Source organism: Oncorhynchus gorbuscha, unplaced genomic scaffold, assembly GCF_021184085.1.
Source record: "Oncorhynchus gorbuscha isolate QuinsamMale2020 ecotype Even-year unplaced genomic scaffold, OgorEven_v1.0 Un_scaffold_1096, whole genome shotgun sequence".
Taxonomy (NCBI): Eukaryota; Metazoa; Chordata; class Actinopteri; order Salmoniformes; family Salmonidae; genus Oncorhynchus; species Oncorhynchus gorbuscha.
The window spans coordinates 38,785-55,395 of record NW_025745982.1 but is presented as its reverse complement, the minus strand read 5'-3'; the positions used below and the strand labels follow the sequence as shown (position 1 = coordinate 55,395).

Here is a 16,611-nt window from a genome sequence, read left to right as displayed (position 1 = left end):
CTGTCTTTTTGAAAGCTTTGCTGCCCCGTGTGAGGATCGAACTCACGACCTTCAGATTATGAGACTGACGCGCTACCTACTGCGCTAACGAGGCCCTTCTTGTAAAAATATCCAAAATGAAGAAAAAAATATCGATACCGAACGTCAGATTTTTACAGTGATGTTGAAACCACCGTGCCAAAATGTATGTATGGTCTGAAATTCGACAACCCCTGAGAAAAAAGATTGATTTTCATTCTAAAGTAATACATATCGATATGGACCTTACGATGTGGTATCCACCTTGACAAAAGTATGTATTGTGTGAAAGTCCAAAACACAGTGTATTCATTTTCACCTTCAGCCAACACTGTCTTTTTGAAAAGTTTGCTGCCCCGTGTGAGGATCGAACTCACGACCTTCAGATTATGAGACTGACGCGCTACCTACTGCGCTAACGAGGCCATTCTTGTAAAAATATCCAAAATGAAGAAAAAAATATCGATACCGAACTTCAGATTTTTACAGTGATGTTGAAACCACCGTGCCAAAATGTATGTCTGGTCTGAAATTCGACAACCCTGAGAAAAAAGATTGATTTCATTCTAAAGTAATACATATCGATATGGACCTTACGATGTGGTATCCACCTTGACAAAAGTATGTATTGTGTGAAAGTCCAAAACGACAGTGTATTCATTTTCACCTTCAGCCAACACTGTCTTTTTAAAAGCTTTGCTGCCCCGTGTGAGGAGAACTCACGACCTTCAGATTATGAGACTGACGCGCTACCTACTGCGCTAACGAGGCCCTTCTTGAAAAAATATCCAAAAAGAAGAAAAAAATATCGATACCGAACGTCAGATTTTTACAGTGATGTTGAAACCACCGTGCCAAAATGTATGTATGGTCTGAAATTCGACAACCCCTGAGAAAAAAGATTGATTTCATTCTAAAGTAATACATATCGATATGGACCTTACGATGTGGTATCCACCTTGACAAAAGTATGTATTGTGTGAAAGTCCAAAATGACAGTGAATTCATTTTCACTTCATCTTCAGCCAACACTGTCTTTTTGAAAGGTTTGCTGCCCCGTGTGAGGATCGAACTCACGACCTTCAGATTATGAGACTGACGCGCTACCTACTGCGCTAACGAGGCCCTTCTTGCAAAAATATCCAAAATGAAGAAAAAAATATCGATTCCCGAACGTCAGATTTTTACAGTGATGTTGAAACCACCGTGCCAAATGTATGTATGGTCTGAAATTCGACAACCCCTGAGAAAAAAGATTGATTTCATTCTAAAGTAATACATATCGATATGGACCTTACGATGTGGTATCCACCTTGACAAAAGTATGTATTGTGTGAATGTCCAAAACTACAGGGAATTCATTTTCAGCCAACACTGTCTTTTTGAAAGGTTTGCTGCCCCATGTGAGGATCGAACTCACGACCTTCAGATTATGAGACTGACGCGCTACCTACTGCGCTAACGAGGCCATTCTTGCAAAAATATCCAAAATGAAGAAAAAAATATCGATTCCCGAACTTCAGATTTTTACAGTGATGTTGAAACCACCGTGCCAAAATGTATGTATCGTCTGAAATTCGACAACCCCTGAGAAAAAAGATTGATTTCATTCTAAAGTAATACATATCGATATGGACCTTACGATGTGGTATCCACCTTGACAAAAGTATGTATTGTGTGAAAGTCCAAAACGACAGTGAATTCATTTTCACTTCATTTCAGCCAACACTGTCTTTTTGAAAGCTTTGCTGCCCCGTGTGAGGATCGAACTCATGACCTTCAGATTATGAGACTGACGCACTACCTACTGCGCTAACGAGGCCCTTCTTGCCAAAATATCCAAAATGAAGAAAAAAATATCATACCGAACGTCAGATTTTGACAGTGATGTTGAAACCACCGTGCCAAAATGTATGTATGGTCTGAAATTCGACAACCCCTGAGAAAAAAAGATTGATTTCATTCTAAAGTAATACATATCGATATGGACCTTACGATGTGGTATCCACCTTGACAAAAGTATGTATTGTGTGAAAGTCCAAAACAACAGTGAATTCATTTTCAGCCAACACTGTCTTTTTGAAAGGTTTGCTGCCCCGTGTGAGGATCGAACTCACGACCTTCAGATTATGAGACTGACGCGCTACCTACTGCGCTAACGAGGCCCTTCTTGCAAAAATATCCAAAATGAAGAAAAAAATATCGATTCCCGAACGTCAGATTTTTACAGTGATGTTGAAACCACCGTGCCAAAATGTATGTATCGTCTGAAATTCGACAACCCCTGAGAAAAAAGATTGATTTCATTCTAAAGTAATACATATCGATATGGACCTTACGATGTGGTATCCACCTTGACAAAAGTATGTATTGTGTGAAAGTCCAAAACAACAGTGAATTCATTTTCACCTTCAGCCAACACTGTCTTTTTGAAAGGTTTGCTGCCCCGTGTGAGGATCGAACTCACGACCTTCAGATTATGAGACTGACGCGCTACCTACTGCGCTAACGAGGCCCTTCTTGTAAAAATATCCAAAATGAAGAAAAAAATATCGATACCGAACTTCAGATTTTGACAGTGATGTTGAAACCACCGTGCCAAAATGTATGTCTGGTCTGAAATTCGACAACCCTGAGAAAAAAGATTGATTTCAATCTAAAGTAATACATATCGATATGGACCTTACGATGTGGTATCCACCTTGACAAAAGTATGTATTGTGTGAAAGTCCAAAACAACAATGTATTCATTTTCACCTTCAGCCAACACTGTCTTTTCAGAAGGTTTGCTGCCCCGTGTGAGGATCGAACTCACGACCTTCAGATTATGAGACTGACGCGCTACCTACTGCACTAACGAGGCCCTTCATGAAAAAATATCCAAAATGAAGGAAAAAAATATCGATACCGAACGTCAGATTTTTACAGTGATGTTGAAACCACCGTGCCAAAATGTATGTATGGTCTGAAATTCGACAACCCCTGAGAAAAAAGATTGATTTCATTCTAAAGTAATACATATCGATATGGACCTTACGATGTGGTATCCACCTTGACAAAAGTATGTATTGTGTGAAAGTCCAAAACGACAATGTATTCATTTTCACTTCATCTTGAGCCAACACTGTCTTTTTGAAAGGTTTGCTGCCCCGTGTGAGGATCGAACTCACGACCTTCAGATTATGAGACTGACGCGCTACCTGCTGCGCTAACGAGGCCCTTCTTGTAAAAATATCCAAAATGAAGAAAAAAATATCGATTCCCGAACGTCAGATTTTTACAGTGATGTTGAAACCACCGTGCCAAAATGTATGTATCGTCTGAAATTCGACAACCCCTGAGAAAAAAGATTGATTTCATTCTAAAGTAATACATATCGATATGGACCTTACGATGTGGTATCCACCTTGACAAAAGTATGTATTGTGTGAAAGTCCAAAACAACAGTGAATTCACTTTTCAGCCAACACTGTCTTTTTGAAAGGTTTGCTGCCCCGTGTGAGGATCGAACTCACGACCTTCAGATTATGAGACTGACGCGCTACCTACTGCGCTAACGAGGCCCTTCTTTCAAAAATATCCAAAATAAAGAAAAAAATATCGATTCCCGAACGTCAGATTTTTACAGTGATTTTGAAACCACCGTGCCAAAATGTATGTATCGTCTGAAATTCGACAACCCCTGAGAAAAAAGATTGATTTCATTCTAAAGTAATACATATCGATATGGACCTTACGATGTGGTATCCACCTTGACAAAAGTATGTATTGTGTGAAAGTCCAAAACAACAGTGAATTCATTTTCACCTTCAGCCAACACTGTCTTTTTGAAAGCTTTGCTGCCCCGTGTGAGGATCGAACTCATGACCTTCAGATTATGATATTGACGCACTACCTACTGCGCTAACGAGGCCCTTTTTGCCAAAATATCCAAAATGAAGAAAAAAATATCACTACCGAACGTCAGATTTTGACAGTGATGTTGAAACCACCTTGCCAAAATGTGTGTATGGTCTGAAATTCGACAACCCCTGAGAAAAAAGATTGATTTCATTCTAAAGTAATACATATCGATATGGACCTTACGATGTGGTATCCACCTTGACAAAAGTATGTATTGTGTGAAAGTCCAAAACAACAGTGAATTCCTTTTCAGCCAACACTGTCTTTTTGAAAGGTTTGCTGCCCCGTGTGTGGATCGAACTCACGACCTTCAGATTATGAGACTGACGCGCTACCTACTGCGCTAACGAGGCCATTCTTGCAAAAATATCCAAAATGAAGAAAAAAAATATCGATTCCCGAACTTCAGATTTTTACAGTGATGTTGAAACCACCGTGCCAAAATGTATGTATCGTCTGAAATTCGACAACCCCTGAGAAAAAAGATTGATTTCATTCTAAAGTAATACATATCGATATGGACCTTACGATGTGGTATCCACCTTGACAAAAGTATGTATTGTGTGAAAGTCCAAAATGACAGTGAATTCATTTTCACCATCTTCAGCCAACACTGTCTTTTTGAAAGCTTTGCTGCCCCGTGTGAGGATCGAACTCACGACCTTCAGATTATGAGACTGACGCGCTACCTACTGCGCTAACGAGGCCCTTCTTGCAAAAATATCCAAAATAAAGAAAAAAATATCGATTCCCGAACGTCAGATTTTTACAGTGATGTTGAAACCACCCCAAAATGTATGTATGGTCTGAAATTCGACAACCCCTGAGAAAAAAGATTGATTTCATTCTAAAGTAATACATATCGATATGGACCTTACGATGTGGTATCCACCTTGACAAAAGTATGTATTGTGTGAAAGTCCAAAACACAGTGAATTCATTTTCACCCAAACACTGTCTTTTTGAAAGGTTTGCTGCCCCGTGTGAGGATCGAACTCACGACCTTCAGATTATGAGACTGACGCGCTACCTACTGCGCTAACGAGGCCAATCTTGCAAAAATATCCGAAATGAAGAAAAAAAATATTGATTCCCGAACGTCAGATTTTTACAGTGATGTTGAAACCACCTTGCCAAAATGTATGTATGGTCTGAAATTCGACAACCCCTGAGACAAAAAGATTGATTTCATTCTAAAGTAATACATATCGATATGGACCTTACGATGTGGTATCCACCTTGACAAAAGTATGTATTGTGTGAATGTCCAAAACGACAGTGAATTCATTTTCACTTCTTTCAGCCAACACTGTCTTTTTGAAAGCTTTGCTGCCCCGTGTGAGGATCGAACTCACGACCTTCAGATTATGAGACTGACGCGCTACCTACTGCGCTAACGAGGCCCTTCTTGTAAAAATATCCAAAATGAAGGAAAAAAATATCGATACCGAACTTCAGATTTTTACAGTGATGTTGAAACCACCGTGCCAAAATGTATGTATGGTCTGAAATTCGACAACCCCTGAGAAAAAAAGATTGATTTCATTCTAAAGTAATACATATCGATATGGACCTTACGATGTGGTATCCACCTTGACAAAAGTATGTATTGTGTGAAAGTCCAAAACAACAGTGAATTCATTTTCAGCCAACACTGTCTTTTTGAAAGGTTTGCTGCCCCGTGTGAGGATCGAACTCACGACCTTCAGATTATGAGACTGACGCGCTACCTACTGCGCTAACGAGGCCAATCTTGCAAAAATATCCGAAATGAAGAAAAAAAATATCGATTCCCGAACGTCAGATTTTTACAGTGATGTTGAAACCACCTTGCCAAAATGTATGTATCGTCTGAAATTCGACAACCCCTGAGAAAAAAGATTGATTTCATTCTAAAGTAATACATATCGATATGGACCTTACGATGTGGTATCCACCTTGACAAAAGTATGTATTGTGAAAGTCCAAAACGACAGTGAATTCATTTTCACTTCATCTTCAGCCAACACTGTCTTTTTGAAAGCTTTGCTGCCCCGTGTGAGGATCGAACTCACGACCTTCAGATTATGAGACTGACACGCTACCTACTGCGCTAACAAGGCCCTTCTTGTAAAAATATCCAAAAAGAAGAAAAAAAATATTGATACTGAACTTCAGATTTTTACAGTGATGTTGAAACCACCGTGCCAAAATGTATGTATGGTCTGAAATTCGACAACCCCTGAGAAAAAAGATTGATTTCATTCTAAAGTAATACATATCGATATGGACCTTACGATGTGGTATCCACCTTGACAAAAGTATGTATTGTGTGAAAGTCCAAAACAACAGTGAATTCATTTTCAGCCAACACTGTCTTTTTGAAAGGTTTGCTGCCCCGTGTGAGGATCGAACTCACGACCTTCAGATTATGAGACTGACGCGCTACCTACTGCGCTAACGAGGCCCTTCTTGCAAAAATATCCAAAATGAAGAAAAAAATATCGATTCCCGAACGTCAGATTTTTACAGTGATGTTGAAACCACCGTGCCAAAATGTATGTATGGTCTGAAATTCGACAACCCTGAGAAAAAAAGATTGATTTCATTCTAAAGTAATACATATCGATATGGACCTTACGATGTGGTATCCACCTTGACAAAAGTATGTATTGTGTGAAAGTCCAAAACAACAGTGAATTCATTTTTCAGCCAACACTGTCTTTTTGAAAGGTTTGCTGCCCCGTGTGAGGATCGAACTCACGACCTTCAGATTATGAGACTGACGCGCTACCTACTGCTGCTTAACGAGGCCCTTCTTGCAAAAATATCCAAAATGAAGAAAAAAAAATATCGATTCCCGAACGTCAGATTTTTACAGTGATGTTGAAACCACCGTGCCAAAATGTATGTATCGTCTGAAATTCGACAACCCCTGAGAAAAAAGATTGATTTCATTCTAAAGTAATACATATCGATATGGACCTTACGATGTGGTATCCACCTTGACAAAAGTATGTATTGTTTGAAAGTCCAAAATGACAGTGAATTCATTTTCACTTCTCTTCAGCCAACACTGTCTTTTTGAAAGCTTTGCTGCCCCGTGTGAGGATCGAACTCACGACCTTCAGATTATGAGACTGACGCACTACCTACTGCGCTAACGAGGCCCTTTTTGCCAAAATATCCAAAATGAAGAAAAAAAAATATATCACTACCGAACGTCAGATTTTGACAGTGATGTTGAAACCACCGTGCCAAAATGTATGTATGGTCTGAAATTCGACAACCCCTGAGAAAAAAGATTGATTTCATTCTAAAGTAATACATATCGATATGGACCTTACGATGTGGTATCCACCTTGACAAAAGTATGTATTGTGTGAAAGTCCAAAACAACAGTGAATTCATTTTCAGCCAACACTGTCTTTTTGAAAGGTTTGCTGCCCCGTGTGAGGATCGAACTCACGACCTTCAGATTATGAGACTGACGCGCTACCTACTGCGCTAACGAGGCCCTTCTTGCAAAATATCCAAAATGAAGAAAAAATATCAATTCCCGAACGTCAGATTTTTACAGTGATGTTGAAACCACCGTGCCAAAATGTATGTATCGTCTGAAATTCGACAACCCCTGAGAAAAAAAGATTGATTTCATTCTAAAGTAATACATATCGATATGGACCTTACGATGTGGTATCCACCTTGACAAAAGTATGTATTGTGTGAAAGTCCAAAACAACAGTGAATTCATTTTCAGCCAACACTGTCTTTTTGAAAGGTTTGCTGCCCCGTGTGAGGATCGAACTCACGACCTTCAGATTATGAGACTGACGCGCTACCTACTGCGCTAACGAGGCCCTTCTTGCAAAAATATCCAAAATGAAGAAAAAAATATCGATTCCCGAACGTCAGATTTTTACAGTGATGTTGAAACCACCGTGCCAAAATGTATGTATCGTCTGAAATTCGACAACCCCTGAGAAAAAAGATTGATTTCATTCTAAAGTAATACATATCGATGTGGACCTTCCGATGTGGTATCCACCTTGACAAAAGTATGTATTGTGTGAAAGTCCAAAATGACAGTGTATTCATTTTCACCTTCAGCCAACACTGTCTTTTTGAAAGGTTTGCTGCCCCGTGTGAGGATCGAACTCATGACCTTCAGATTACGATATTGACGCACTACCTACTGCGCTAACGAGGCCCTTTTTGCCAAAATATCCAAAATGAAGAAAAAAATATCACTACCGAACGTCAGATTTTGACAGTGATGTTGAAACCACCTTGCCAAAAATGTATGTATGGTCTGAAATTCGACAACCCCTGAGAAAAAAAGATTGATTTCATTCTAAAGTAATACATATCGATATGGACCTTATGATGTGGTATCCACCTTGACAAAAGTATGTATTGTGTGAAAGTCCAAAACAACAGTGAATTCATTTTCAGCCAACACTGTCTTTTTGAAAGGTTTGCTGCCCCGTGTGAGGATCGAACTCACGACCTTCAGATTATGAGACTGACGCGCTACCTACTGCGCTAACGAGGCCATTCTTGCAAAAATATCCAAAATGAAGAAAAAAATATCGATTCCCGAACGTCAGATTTTTACAGTGATGTTGAAACCACCTTGCCAAAATGTATGTATCGTCTGAAATTCGACAACCCCTGAGAAAAAAGATTGATTTCATTCTAAAGTAATACATATCGATATGGACCTTACGATGTGGTATCCACCTTGACAAAAGTATGTATTGTGTGAAAGTCCAAAATGACAGTGAATTCATTTTCACTTCATCTTCAGCCAACACTGTCTTTTTGAAAGCTTTGCTGCCCCGTGTGAGGATCGAACTCATGACCTTCAGATTATGATATTGACGCACTACCTACTGCGCTAACGAGGCCCTTTTTGCCAAAATATCCAAAATGAAGAAAAAAATATCACTACCGAACGTCAGATTTTGACAGTGATGTTGAAACCACCGTGCCAAAATGTATGTATGGTCTGAAATTCGACAACCCCTGAGAAAAAAGATTGATTTCAATCTAAAGTAATACATATCGATATGGACCTTACGATGTGGTATCCACCTTGACAAAAGTATGTATTGTGTGAAAGTCCAAAACAACAGTGAATTCCTTTTCAGCCAACACTGTCTTTTTGAAAGGTTTGCTGCCCCGTGTGAGGATCGAACTCACGACCTTCAGATTATGAGACTGACGCGCTACCTACTGCGCTAACGAGGCCATTCTTGCAAAAATATCCAAAATGAAGAAAAAAATATCGATTCCCGAACTTCAGATTTTTACAGTGATGTTGAAACCACCGTGCCAAAATGTATGTATCGTCTGAAATTCGACAACCCCTGAGAAAAAAGATTGATTTCATTCTAAAGTAATACATATCGATATGGACCTTACGATGTGGTATCCACCTTGACAAAAGTATGTATTGTGTGAAAGTCCAAAACAACAGTGAATTCATTTTCACCTTCAGCCAACACTGTCTTTTTGAAAGGTTTGCTGCCCCGTGTGAGGATCGAACTCACGACCTTCAGATTATGAGACTGACACGCTACCTACTGCGCTAACGAGGCCCTTCTTGTAAAAATATCCAAAAAGAAGAAAAAAAAATATCGATACCGACTTCAGATTTTTACAGTGATGTTGAAACCACCGTGCCAAAATGTATGTCTGGTCTGAAATTCGACAACCCCTGAGAAAAAAAGATTGATTTCATTCTAAAGTAATACATATCGATATGGACCTTACGATGTGGTATCCACCTTGACAAAAGTATGTATTGTGTGAAAGTCCAAAACGACAGTGTATTCATTTTCACCTTCAGCCAACACTGTCTTTTTAAAAGCTTTGCTGCCCCGTGTGAGGATCGAACTCACGACCTTCAGATTATGAGACTGACGGGCTACCTACTGCGCTAACGAGGCCCTTCTTGAAAAAAATATCCAAAAAGAAGGAAAAAAATATCGATACCGAACGTCAGATTTTTACAGTGATGTTGAAACCACCGTGCCAAAATGTATGTATCGTCTGAAATTCGACAACCCCTGAGAAAAAAGATTGATTTCATTCTAAAGTAATACATATCGATATGGACCTTACGATGTGGTATCCACCTTGACAAAAGTATGTATTGTGTGAAAGTCCAAAATAACAGTGAATTCATTTTCACTTCATCTTGAGCCAACACTGTCTTTTTGAAAGGTTTGCTGCCCCGTGTGAGGATCGAACTCACGACCTTCAGATTATGAGACTGACGCGCTACCAACTGCGCTAACGAGGCCCTTCTTGTAAAAAATATCCAAAATGAAGAAAAAAATATAGATTCCCGAACGGCAGATTTTGACAGTGATGTTGAAACCACCTTGCCAAAATGTATGTATGGTCTGAAATTCGACAACCTCTGAGAAAAAAGATTGATTTCATTCTAAAGTAATACATATCGATATGGACCTTACGATGTGGTATCCACCTTGACAAAAGTATGTATTGTGTGAAAGTCCAAAACAACAGTGAATTCATTTTCAGCCAACACTGTCTTTTTGAAAGGTTTGCTGCCCCGTGTGAGGATCGAACTCACGACCTTCAGATTATGAGACTGACGCGCTACCTACTGCGCTAACGAGGCCATTCTTGCAAAAATATCCAAAATGAAGAAAAAAATATCGATTCCCGAACGTCAGATTTTTACAGTGATGTTGAAACCACCGTGCCAAAATGTATGTATCGTCTGAAATTCGACAACCCCTGAGAAAAAAGATTGATATTCTAAAGTAATACATATCGATATGGACCTTACGATGTGGTATCCACCTTGACAAAAGTATGTATTGTGTGAAAGTCCAAAACGACAGTGAATTCATTTTCACCTTCAGCCAACACTGTCTTTTTGAAAGCTTTGCTGCCCCGTGTGAGGATCGAACTCACGACCTTCAGATTATGAGACTGACGCGCTACCTACTGCGCTAACGAGGCCCTTCTTGTAAAAATATCCAAAATGAAGGAAAAAAATATCGATACCGAACGTCAGATTTTTACAGTGATGTTGAAACCACCGTGCCAAAATGTATGTATGGTCTGAAATTCGACAACCCCTGAGAAAAAAGATTGATTTCATTCTAAAGTAATACATATCGATATGGACCTTACGATGTGGTATCCACCTTGACAAAAGTATGTATTGTGTGAAAGTCCAAAACAACAGTGAATTCCTTTTCAGCCAACACTGTCTTTTTGAAAGGTTTGCTGCCCCGTGTGAGGATCGAACTCACGACCTTCAGATTATGAGACTGACGCGCTACCTACTGCGCTAACGAGGCCCTTCTTGCAAAAATATCCAAAATGAAGAAAAAAATATATCGATTCCCGAACGTCAGATTTTTACAGTGATGTTGAAACCACCGTGCCAAAATGTATGTATCGTCTGAAATTCGACAACCCCTGAGAAAAAAGATTGATTTCATTCTAAAGTAATACATATCGATATGGACCTTACGATGTGGTATCCACCTTGACAAAAGTATGTATTGTGTGAAAGTCCAAAATGACAGTGAATTCATTTTCACCATTTCAGCCAACACTGTCTTTTTGAAAGGTTTGCTGCCCCGTGTGAGGATCGAACTCACGACCTTCAGATTATGAGACTGACGCGCTACCTACTGCGCTAACGAGGCCCTTTTGCAAAAATATCCAAAATGAAGAAAAAAAAAATATCATACCGAACGTCAGATTTTTACAGTGATGTTGAAACCACCGTGCCAAAATGTATGTATGGTCTGAAATTCGACAACCCCTGAGAAAAAAAGATTGATTTCATTCTAAAGTAATACATATCGATATGGACCTTACGATGTGGTATCCACCTTGACAAAAGTATGTATTGTGTGAAAGTCCAAAACACAGTGAATTCATTTTCACCAACACTGTCTTTTTGAAAGGTTTGCTGCCCCGTGTGAGGATCGAACTCACGACCTTCAGATTATGAGACTGACGCGCTACCTACTGCGCTAACGAGGCCAATCTTGCAAAAATATCCAAAATGAAGAAAAAAATATCGATTCCCGAACGTCAGATTTTTACAGTGATGTTGAAACCACCGTGCCAAAATGTATGTATGGTCTGAAATTCGACAACCCCTGAGAAAAAAGATTGATTTCATTCTAAAGTAATACATATCGATATGGACCTTACGATGTGGTATCCACCTTGACAAAAGTATGTATTGTGTGAAAGTCCAAAATGACAGTGAATTCATTTTTTCACCTTCTTCAGCCAACACTGTCTTTTTGAAAGCTTTGCTGCCCCGTGTGAGGATCGAACTCACGACCTTCAGATTATGAGACTGACGCGCTACCTACTGCGCTAACGAGGCCCTTCTTGAAAAAATATCCAAAATGAAGGAAAAAAATATCGATACCGAACGTCAGATTTTTACAGTGATGTTGAAACCACCGTGCCAAAATGTATGTATGGTCTGAAATTCGACAACCCCTGAGAAAAAAGATTGATTTCATTCTAAAGTAATACATATCGATATGGACCTTACGATGTGGTATCCACCTTGACAAAAGTATGTATTGTGTGAAAGTCCAAAACAACAGTGAATTCATTTTCAGCCAACACTGTCTTTTTGAAAGGTTTGCTGCCCCGTGTGAGGATCGAACTCACGACCTTCAGATTATGAGACTGACGCGCTACCTACTGCGCTAACGAGGCCCTTCTTGCAAAAATATCCAAAATGAAGAAAAAAAATATATGATTCCCGAACGTCAGATTTTTACAGTGATGTTGAAACCACCGTGCCAAAATGTATGTATCGTCTGAAATTCGACAACCCCTGAGAAAAAAGATTGATTTCATTCTAAAGTAATACATATCGATATGGACCTTACGATGTGGTATCCACCTTGACAAAAGTATGTATTGTGTGAAAGTCCAAAACAACAGTGAATTCATTTTCACCTTCAGCCAGCCACACTGTCTTTTTGAAAGCTTTGCTGCCCCGTGTGAGGATCGAACTCATGACCTTCAGATTATGATTTGACGCACTACCTACTGCGCTAACGAGGCCCTTTTTGCCAAAATATCCAAAATGAAGAAAAAAATATCACTACCGAACGTCAGATTTTGACAGTGATGTTGAAACCACCGTGCCAAAATGTATGTATGGTCTGAAATTCGACAACCCCTGAGAAAAAAAGATTGATTTCATTCTAAAGTAATACATATCGATATGGACCTTACGATGTGGTATCCACCTTGACAAAAGTATGTATTGTGTGAAAGTCCAAAACAACAGTGAATTCATTTTCAGCCAACACTGTCTTTTTGAAAGGTTTGCTGCCCCGTGTGAGGATCGAACTCACGACCTTCAGATTATGAGACTGACGCGCTACCTACTGCGCTAACGAGGCCCTTCTTGTAAAAATATCCAAAATGAAGAAAAAAATATCGATTCCCGAACGTCAGATTTTTACAGTGATGTTGAAACCACCGTGCCAAAATGTATGTATCGTCTGAAATTCGACAACCCCTGAGAAAAAAGATTGATTTCATTCTAAAGTAATACATATCGATATGGACCTTACGATGTGGTATCCACCTTGACAAAAGTATGTATTGTGTGAAAGTCCAAAACAACAGTGAATTCATTTTCAGCCAACACTGTCTTTTTGAAAGGTTTGCTGCCCCGTGTGAGGATCAAACTCACGACCTTCAGATTATGAGACTGACGCGCTACCTACTGCGCTAGAGGCCATTCTTGCAAAAATATCCAAAATGAAGAAAAAAATATCGATTCCCGAACGTCAGATTTTTACAGTGATGTTGAAACCACCGTGCCAAAATGTATGTATCGTCTGAAATTCGACAACCCCTGAGAAAAAAAGATTGATTTCATTCTAAAGTAATACATATCGATATGGACCTTACGATGTGGTATCCACCTTGACAAAAGTATGTATTGTGTGAAAGTCCAAAATGACAGTGAATTCATTTTCACCTTCAGCCAACACTGTCTTTTTGAAAGGTTTGCTGCCCCGTGTGAGGATCGAACTCACGACCTTCAGATTATGAGACTGACGCTACCTACTGCGCTAACGAGGCCCTTTATGACAAAATATCCAAAATGAAGAAAAAAATATCACTACCGAACGTCAGATTTTTACATTGATGTTGAAACCACCGTGCCAAAATGTATGTATGGTCTGAAATTCGACAACCCCTGAGAAAAAAAGATTGATTTCATTCTAAAGTAATACATATCGATATGGACCTTACGATGTGGTATCCACCTTGACAAAAGTATGTATTGTGTGAAAGTCCAAAACAACAGTGAATTCATTTTCAGCCAACACTGTCTTTTTGAAAGGTTTGCTGCCCCGTGTGAGGATCGAACTCACGACCTTCAGATTATGAGACTGACGCGCTACCTACTGCGCTAACGAGGCCCTTCTTGCAAAAATATCCAAAATGAAGAAAAAAATATCGATTCCCGAACGTCAGATTTTTACAGTGATGTTGAAACCACCGTGCCAAAATGTATGTATCGTCTGAAATTCGACAACCCCTGAGAAAAAAAGATTGATTTCATTCTAAAGTAATACATATCGATATGGACCTTACGATGTGGTATCCACCTTGACAAAAGTATGTATTGTGTGAAAGTCCAAAACGACAGTGAATTCATTTTCACCTTCAGCCAACACTGTCTTTTTGAAAGGTTTGCTGCCCCGTGTGAGGATCGAACTCACGACCTTCAGATTATGAGACTGACACGCTACCTACTGCGCTAACGAGGCCCTTCTTGTAAAAATATCCAAAAAGAAGAAAAAAATATCGATACCGAACTTCAGATTTTTACAGTGATGTTGAAACCACCGTGCCAAAATGTATGTATGGTCTGAAATTCGACAACCCCTGAGAAAAAAGATTGATTTCATTCTAAAGTAATACATATCGATATGGACCTTACGATGTGGTATCCACCTTGACAAAAGTATGTATTGTGTGAAAGTCCAAAACAACAGTGAATTCATTTTCAGCCAACACTGTCTTTTTGAAAGGTTTGCTGCCCCGTGTGAGGATCGAACTCACGACCTTCAGATTATGAGACTGACGCGCTACCTACTGCGCTAACGAGGCCCTTCTTGCAAAAATATCCAAAATGAAGAAAAAAAAAAATATCGATTCCCGAACGTCAGATTTTTACAGTGATGTTGAAACCACCGTGCCAAAATGTTGTATATCTGAAAATTCGACAACCCCTGAGAAAAAAGATTGATTTCATTCTAAAGTAATACATATCGATATGGACCTTACGATGTGGTATCCACCTTGACAAAAGTATGTATTGTGTGAAAGTCCAAAACAACAGGGAATTCATTTTCACCTTCAGCCAACACTGTCTTTTTGAAAGGTTTGCTGCCCGGTGTGAGGATCGAACTCACGACCTTCAGATTATGAGACTGACGCGCTACCTACTGCGCTAACGAGGCCCTTCTTGCAAAAATATCCAAAATGAAGAAAAAAATATCGATTCCCGAACGTCAGATTTTTACAGTGATGTTGAAACCACCGTGCCAAAATGTATGTATCGTCTGAAATTCGACAACCCCTGAGAAAAAAGATTGATTTCATTCTAAAGTAATCCATATCGATATGGACCTTACGATGTGGTATCCACCTTGACAAAAGTATGTATTGTGTGAAAGTCCAAAATGACAGTGAATTCATTTTCACTCATCTTCAGCCAACACTGTCTTTTTGAAAGCTTTGCTGCCCCGTGTGAGGATCGAACTCACGACCTTCAGATTATGAGACTGACGCACTACCTACTGCGCTAACGAGGCCCTTTTTGCCAAAATATCCAAAATGAAGAAAAAAATATCACTACCGAACGTCAGATTTTGACAGTGATGTTGAAACCACCGTGCCAAAATGTATGTATGGTCTGAAATTCGACAACCCCTGAGAAAAAAAGATTGATTTCATTCTAAAGTAATACATATCGATATGGACCTTACGATGTGGTATCCACCTTGACAAAAGTATGTATTGTGTGAAAGTCCAAAACAACAGTGAATTCCTTTTCAGCCAACACTGTCTTTTTGAAAGGTTTGCTGCCCCGTGTGAGGATCGAACTCACGACCTTCAGATTATGAGACTGACGCGCTACCTACTGCGCTAACGAGGCCCTTCTTGCAAAAATATCCAAAATGAAGAAAAAAAATATCGATTCCCGAACGTCAGATTTTTACAGTGATGTTGAAACCACCTTGCCAAAATGTATGTATCGTCTGAAATTCGACAACCCCTGAGAAAAAAGATTGATTTCATTCTAAAGTAATACATATCGATATGGACCTTACGATGTGGTATCCACCTTGACAAAAGTATGTATTGTGTGAAAGTCCAAAACAACAGTGAATTCATTTTCAGCCAACACTGTCTTTTTGAAAGGTTTGCTGCCCCGTGTGAGGATCGAACTCACGACCTTCAGATTATGAGACTGACGCGCTACCTACTGCGCTAACGAGGCCCTTCTTGTAAAAATATCCAAAATGAAGAAAAAAATATAGATTCCCGAACGTCAGATTTTTACAGTGATGTTGAAACCACCGTGCCAAAATGTATGTATCGTCTGAAATTCGACAACCCCTGAGAAAAAAGATTGATTTCATTCTA

General features: G+C 39.4%; 32 non-coding genes across 32 annotated transcripts; all 32 read right to left on the bottom strand.

The window, feature by feature from the left end:
* Positions 1 to 21: 21 nt before the first annotated feature.
* Positions 22 to 94, bottom strand: trnam-cau. Its single transcript has one exon. It is a non-coding gene; the product is annotated as a tRNA-Met (tRNA).
* A 276-nt stretch (positions 95 to 370) lies between these two features.
* trnam-cau lies at positions 371 to 443 on the bottom strand. Its single transcript has one exon. It is a non-coding gene; the product is annotated as a tRNA-Met (tRNA).
* A 627-nt stretch (positions 444 to 1,070) lies between these two features.
* On the bottom strand, positions 1,071 to 1,143 carry trnam-cau. The gene has a single exon. It is a non-coding gene; the product is annotated as a tRNA-Met (tRNA).
* A 270-nt stretch (positions 1,144 to 1,413) lies between these two features.
* trnam-cau lies at positions 1,414 to 1,486 on the bottom strand. The gene has a single exon. It is a non-coding gene; the product is annotated as a tRNA-Met (tRNA).
* A 624-nt stretch (positions 1,487 to 2,110) lies between these two features.
* On the bottom strand, positions 2,111 to 2,183 carry trnam-cau. Its single transcript has one exon. It is a non-coding gene; the product is annotated as a tRNA-Met (tRNA).
* A 277-nt stretch (positions 2,184 to 2,460) lies between these two features.
* On the bottom strand, positions 2,461 to 2,533 carry trnam-cau. Its single transcript has one exon. It is a non-coding gene; the product is annotated as a tRNA-Met (tRNA).
* A 630-nt stretch (positions 2,534 to 3,163) lies between these two features.
* trnam-cau lies at positions 3,164 to 3,236 on the bottom strand. The gene has a single exon. It is a non-coding gene; the product is annotated as a tRNA-Met (tRNA).
* Positions 3,237 to 3,508: 272 nt separating this feature from the next.
* Positions 3,509 to 3,581, bottom strand: trnam-cau. The gene has a single exon. It is a non-coding gene; the product is annotated as a tRNA-Met (tRNA).
* Positions 3,582 to 4,555: 974 nt separating this feature from the next.
* On the bottom strand, positions 4,556 to 4,628 carry trnam-cau. The gene has a single exon. It is a non-coding gene; the product is annotated as a tRNA-Met (tRNA).
* A 268-nt stretch (positions 4,629 to 4,896) lies between these two features.
* trnam-cau lies at positions 4,897 to 4,969 on the bottom strand. The gene has a single exon. It is a non-coding gene; the product is annotated as a tRNA-Met (tRNA).
* Positions 4,970 to 5,251: 282 nt separating this feature from the next.
* Positions 5,252 to 5,324, bottom strand: trnam-cau. Its single transcript has one exon. It is a non-coding gene; the product is annotated as a tRNA-Met (tRNA).
* Positions 5,325 to 5,596: 272 nt separating this feature from the next.
* On the bottom strand, positions 5,597 to 5,669 carry trnam-cau. The gene has a single exon. It is a non-coding gene; the product is annotated as a tRNA-Met (tRNA).
* Positions 5,670 to 6,294: 625 nt separating this feature from the next.
* Positions 6,295 to 6,367, bottom strand: trnam-cau. Its single transcript has one exon. It is a non-coding gene; the product is annotated as a tRNA-Met (tRNA).
* A 977-nt stretch (positions 6,368 to 7,344) lies between these two features.
* On the bottom strand, positions 7,345 to 7,417 carry trnam-cau. The gene has a single exon. It is a non-coding gene; the product is annotated as a tRNA-Met (tRNA).
* A 270-nt stretch (positions 7,418 to 7,687) lies between these two features.
* trnam-cau lies at positions 7,688 to 7,760 on the bottom strand. The gene has a single exon. It is a non-coding gene; the product is annotated as a tRNA-Met (tRNA).
* A 622-nt stretch (positions 7,761 to 8,382) lies between these two features.
* Positions 8,383 to 8,455, bottom strand: trnam-cau. Its single transcript has one exon. It is a non-coding gene; the product is annotated as a tRNA-Met (tRNA).
* A 625-nt stretch (positions 8,456 to 9,080) lies between these two features.
* Positions 9,081 to 9,153, bottom strand: trnam-cau. Its single transcript has one exon. It is a non-coding gene; the product is annotated as a tRNA-Met (tRNA).
* Positions 9,154 to 9,430: 277 nt separating this feature from the next.
* Positions 9,431 to 9,503, bottom strand: trnam-cau. The gene has a single exon. It is a non-coding gene; the product is annotated as a tRNA-Met (tRNA).
* Positions 9,504 to 10,137: 634 nt separating this feature from the next.
* Positions 10,138 to 10,210, bottom strand: trnam-cau. The gene has a single exon. It is a non-coding gene; the product is annotated as a tRNA-Met (tRNA).
* Positions 10,211 to 10,482: 272 nt separating this feature from the next.
* On the bottom strand, positions 10,483 to 10,555 carry trnam-cau. The gene has a single exon. It is a non-coding gene; the product is annotated as a tRNA-Met (tRNA).
* A 274-nt stretch (positions 10,556 to 10,829) lies between these two features.
* Positions 10,830 to 10,902, bottom strand: trnam-cau. Its single transcript has one exon. It is a non-coding gene; the product is annotated as a tRNA-Met (tRNA).
* A 271-nt stretch (positions 10,903 to 11,173) lies between these two features.
* On the bottom strand, positions 11,174 to 11,246 carry trnam-cau. Its single transcript has one exon. It is a non-coding gene; the product is annotated as a tRNA-Met (tRNA).
* A 281-nt stretch (positions 11,247 to 11,527) lies between these two features.
* Positions 11,528 to 11,600, bottom strand: trnam-cau. Its single transcript has one exon. It is a non-coding gene; the product is annotated as a tRNA-Met (tRNA).
* Positions 11,601 to 11,870: 270 nt separating this feature from the next.
* trnam-cau lies at positions 11,871 to 11,943 on the bottom strand. Its single transcript has one exon. It is a non-coding gene; the product is annotated as a tRNA-Met (tRNA).
* A 282-nt stretch (positions 11,944 to 12,225) lies between these two features.
* trnam-cau lies at positions 12,226 to 12,298 on the bottom strand. Its single transcript has one exon. It is a non-coding gene; the product is annotated as a tRNA-Met (tRNA).
* A 271-nt stretch (positions 12,299 to 12,569) lies between these two features.
* On the bottom strand, positions 12,570 to 12,642 carry trnam-cau. The gene has a single exon. It is a non-coding gene; the product is annotated as a tRNA-Met (tRNA).
* Positions 12,643 to 13,267: 625 nt separating this feature from the next.
* On the bottom strand, positions 13,268 to 13,340 carry trnam-cau. The gene has a single exon. It is a non-coding gene; the product is annotated as a tRNA-Met (tRNA).
* A 962-nt stretch (positions 13,341 to 14,302) lies between these two features.
* On the bottom strand, positions 14,303 to 14,375 carry trnam-cau. The gene has a single exon. It is a non-coding gene; the product is annotated as a tRNA-Met (tRNA).
* A 278-nt stretch (positions 14,376 to 14,653) lies between these two features.
* trnam-cau lies at positions 14,654 to 14,726 on the bottom strand. The gene has a single exon. It is a non-coding gene; the product is annotated as a tRNA-Met (tRNA).
* A 270-nt stretch (positions 14,727 to 14,996) lies between these two features.
* On the bottom strand, positions 14,997 to 15,069 carry trnam-cau. The gene has a single exon. It is a non-coding gene; the product is annotated as a tRNA-Met (tRNA).
* Positions 15,070 to 16,047: 978 nt separating this feature from the next.
* trnam-cau lies at positions 16,048 to 16,120 on the bottom strand. Its single transcript has one exon. It is a non-coding gene; the product is annotated as a tRNA-Met (tRNA).
* A 272-nt stretch (positions 16,121 to 16,392) lies between these two features.
* Positions 16,393 to 16,465, bottom strand: trnam-cau. Its single transcript has one exon. It is a non-coding gene; the product is annotated as a tRNA-Met (tRNA).
* Positions 16,466 to 16,611: the final 146 nt, after the last annotated feature.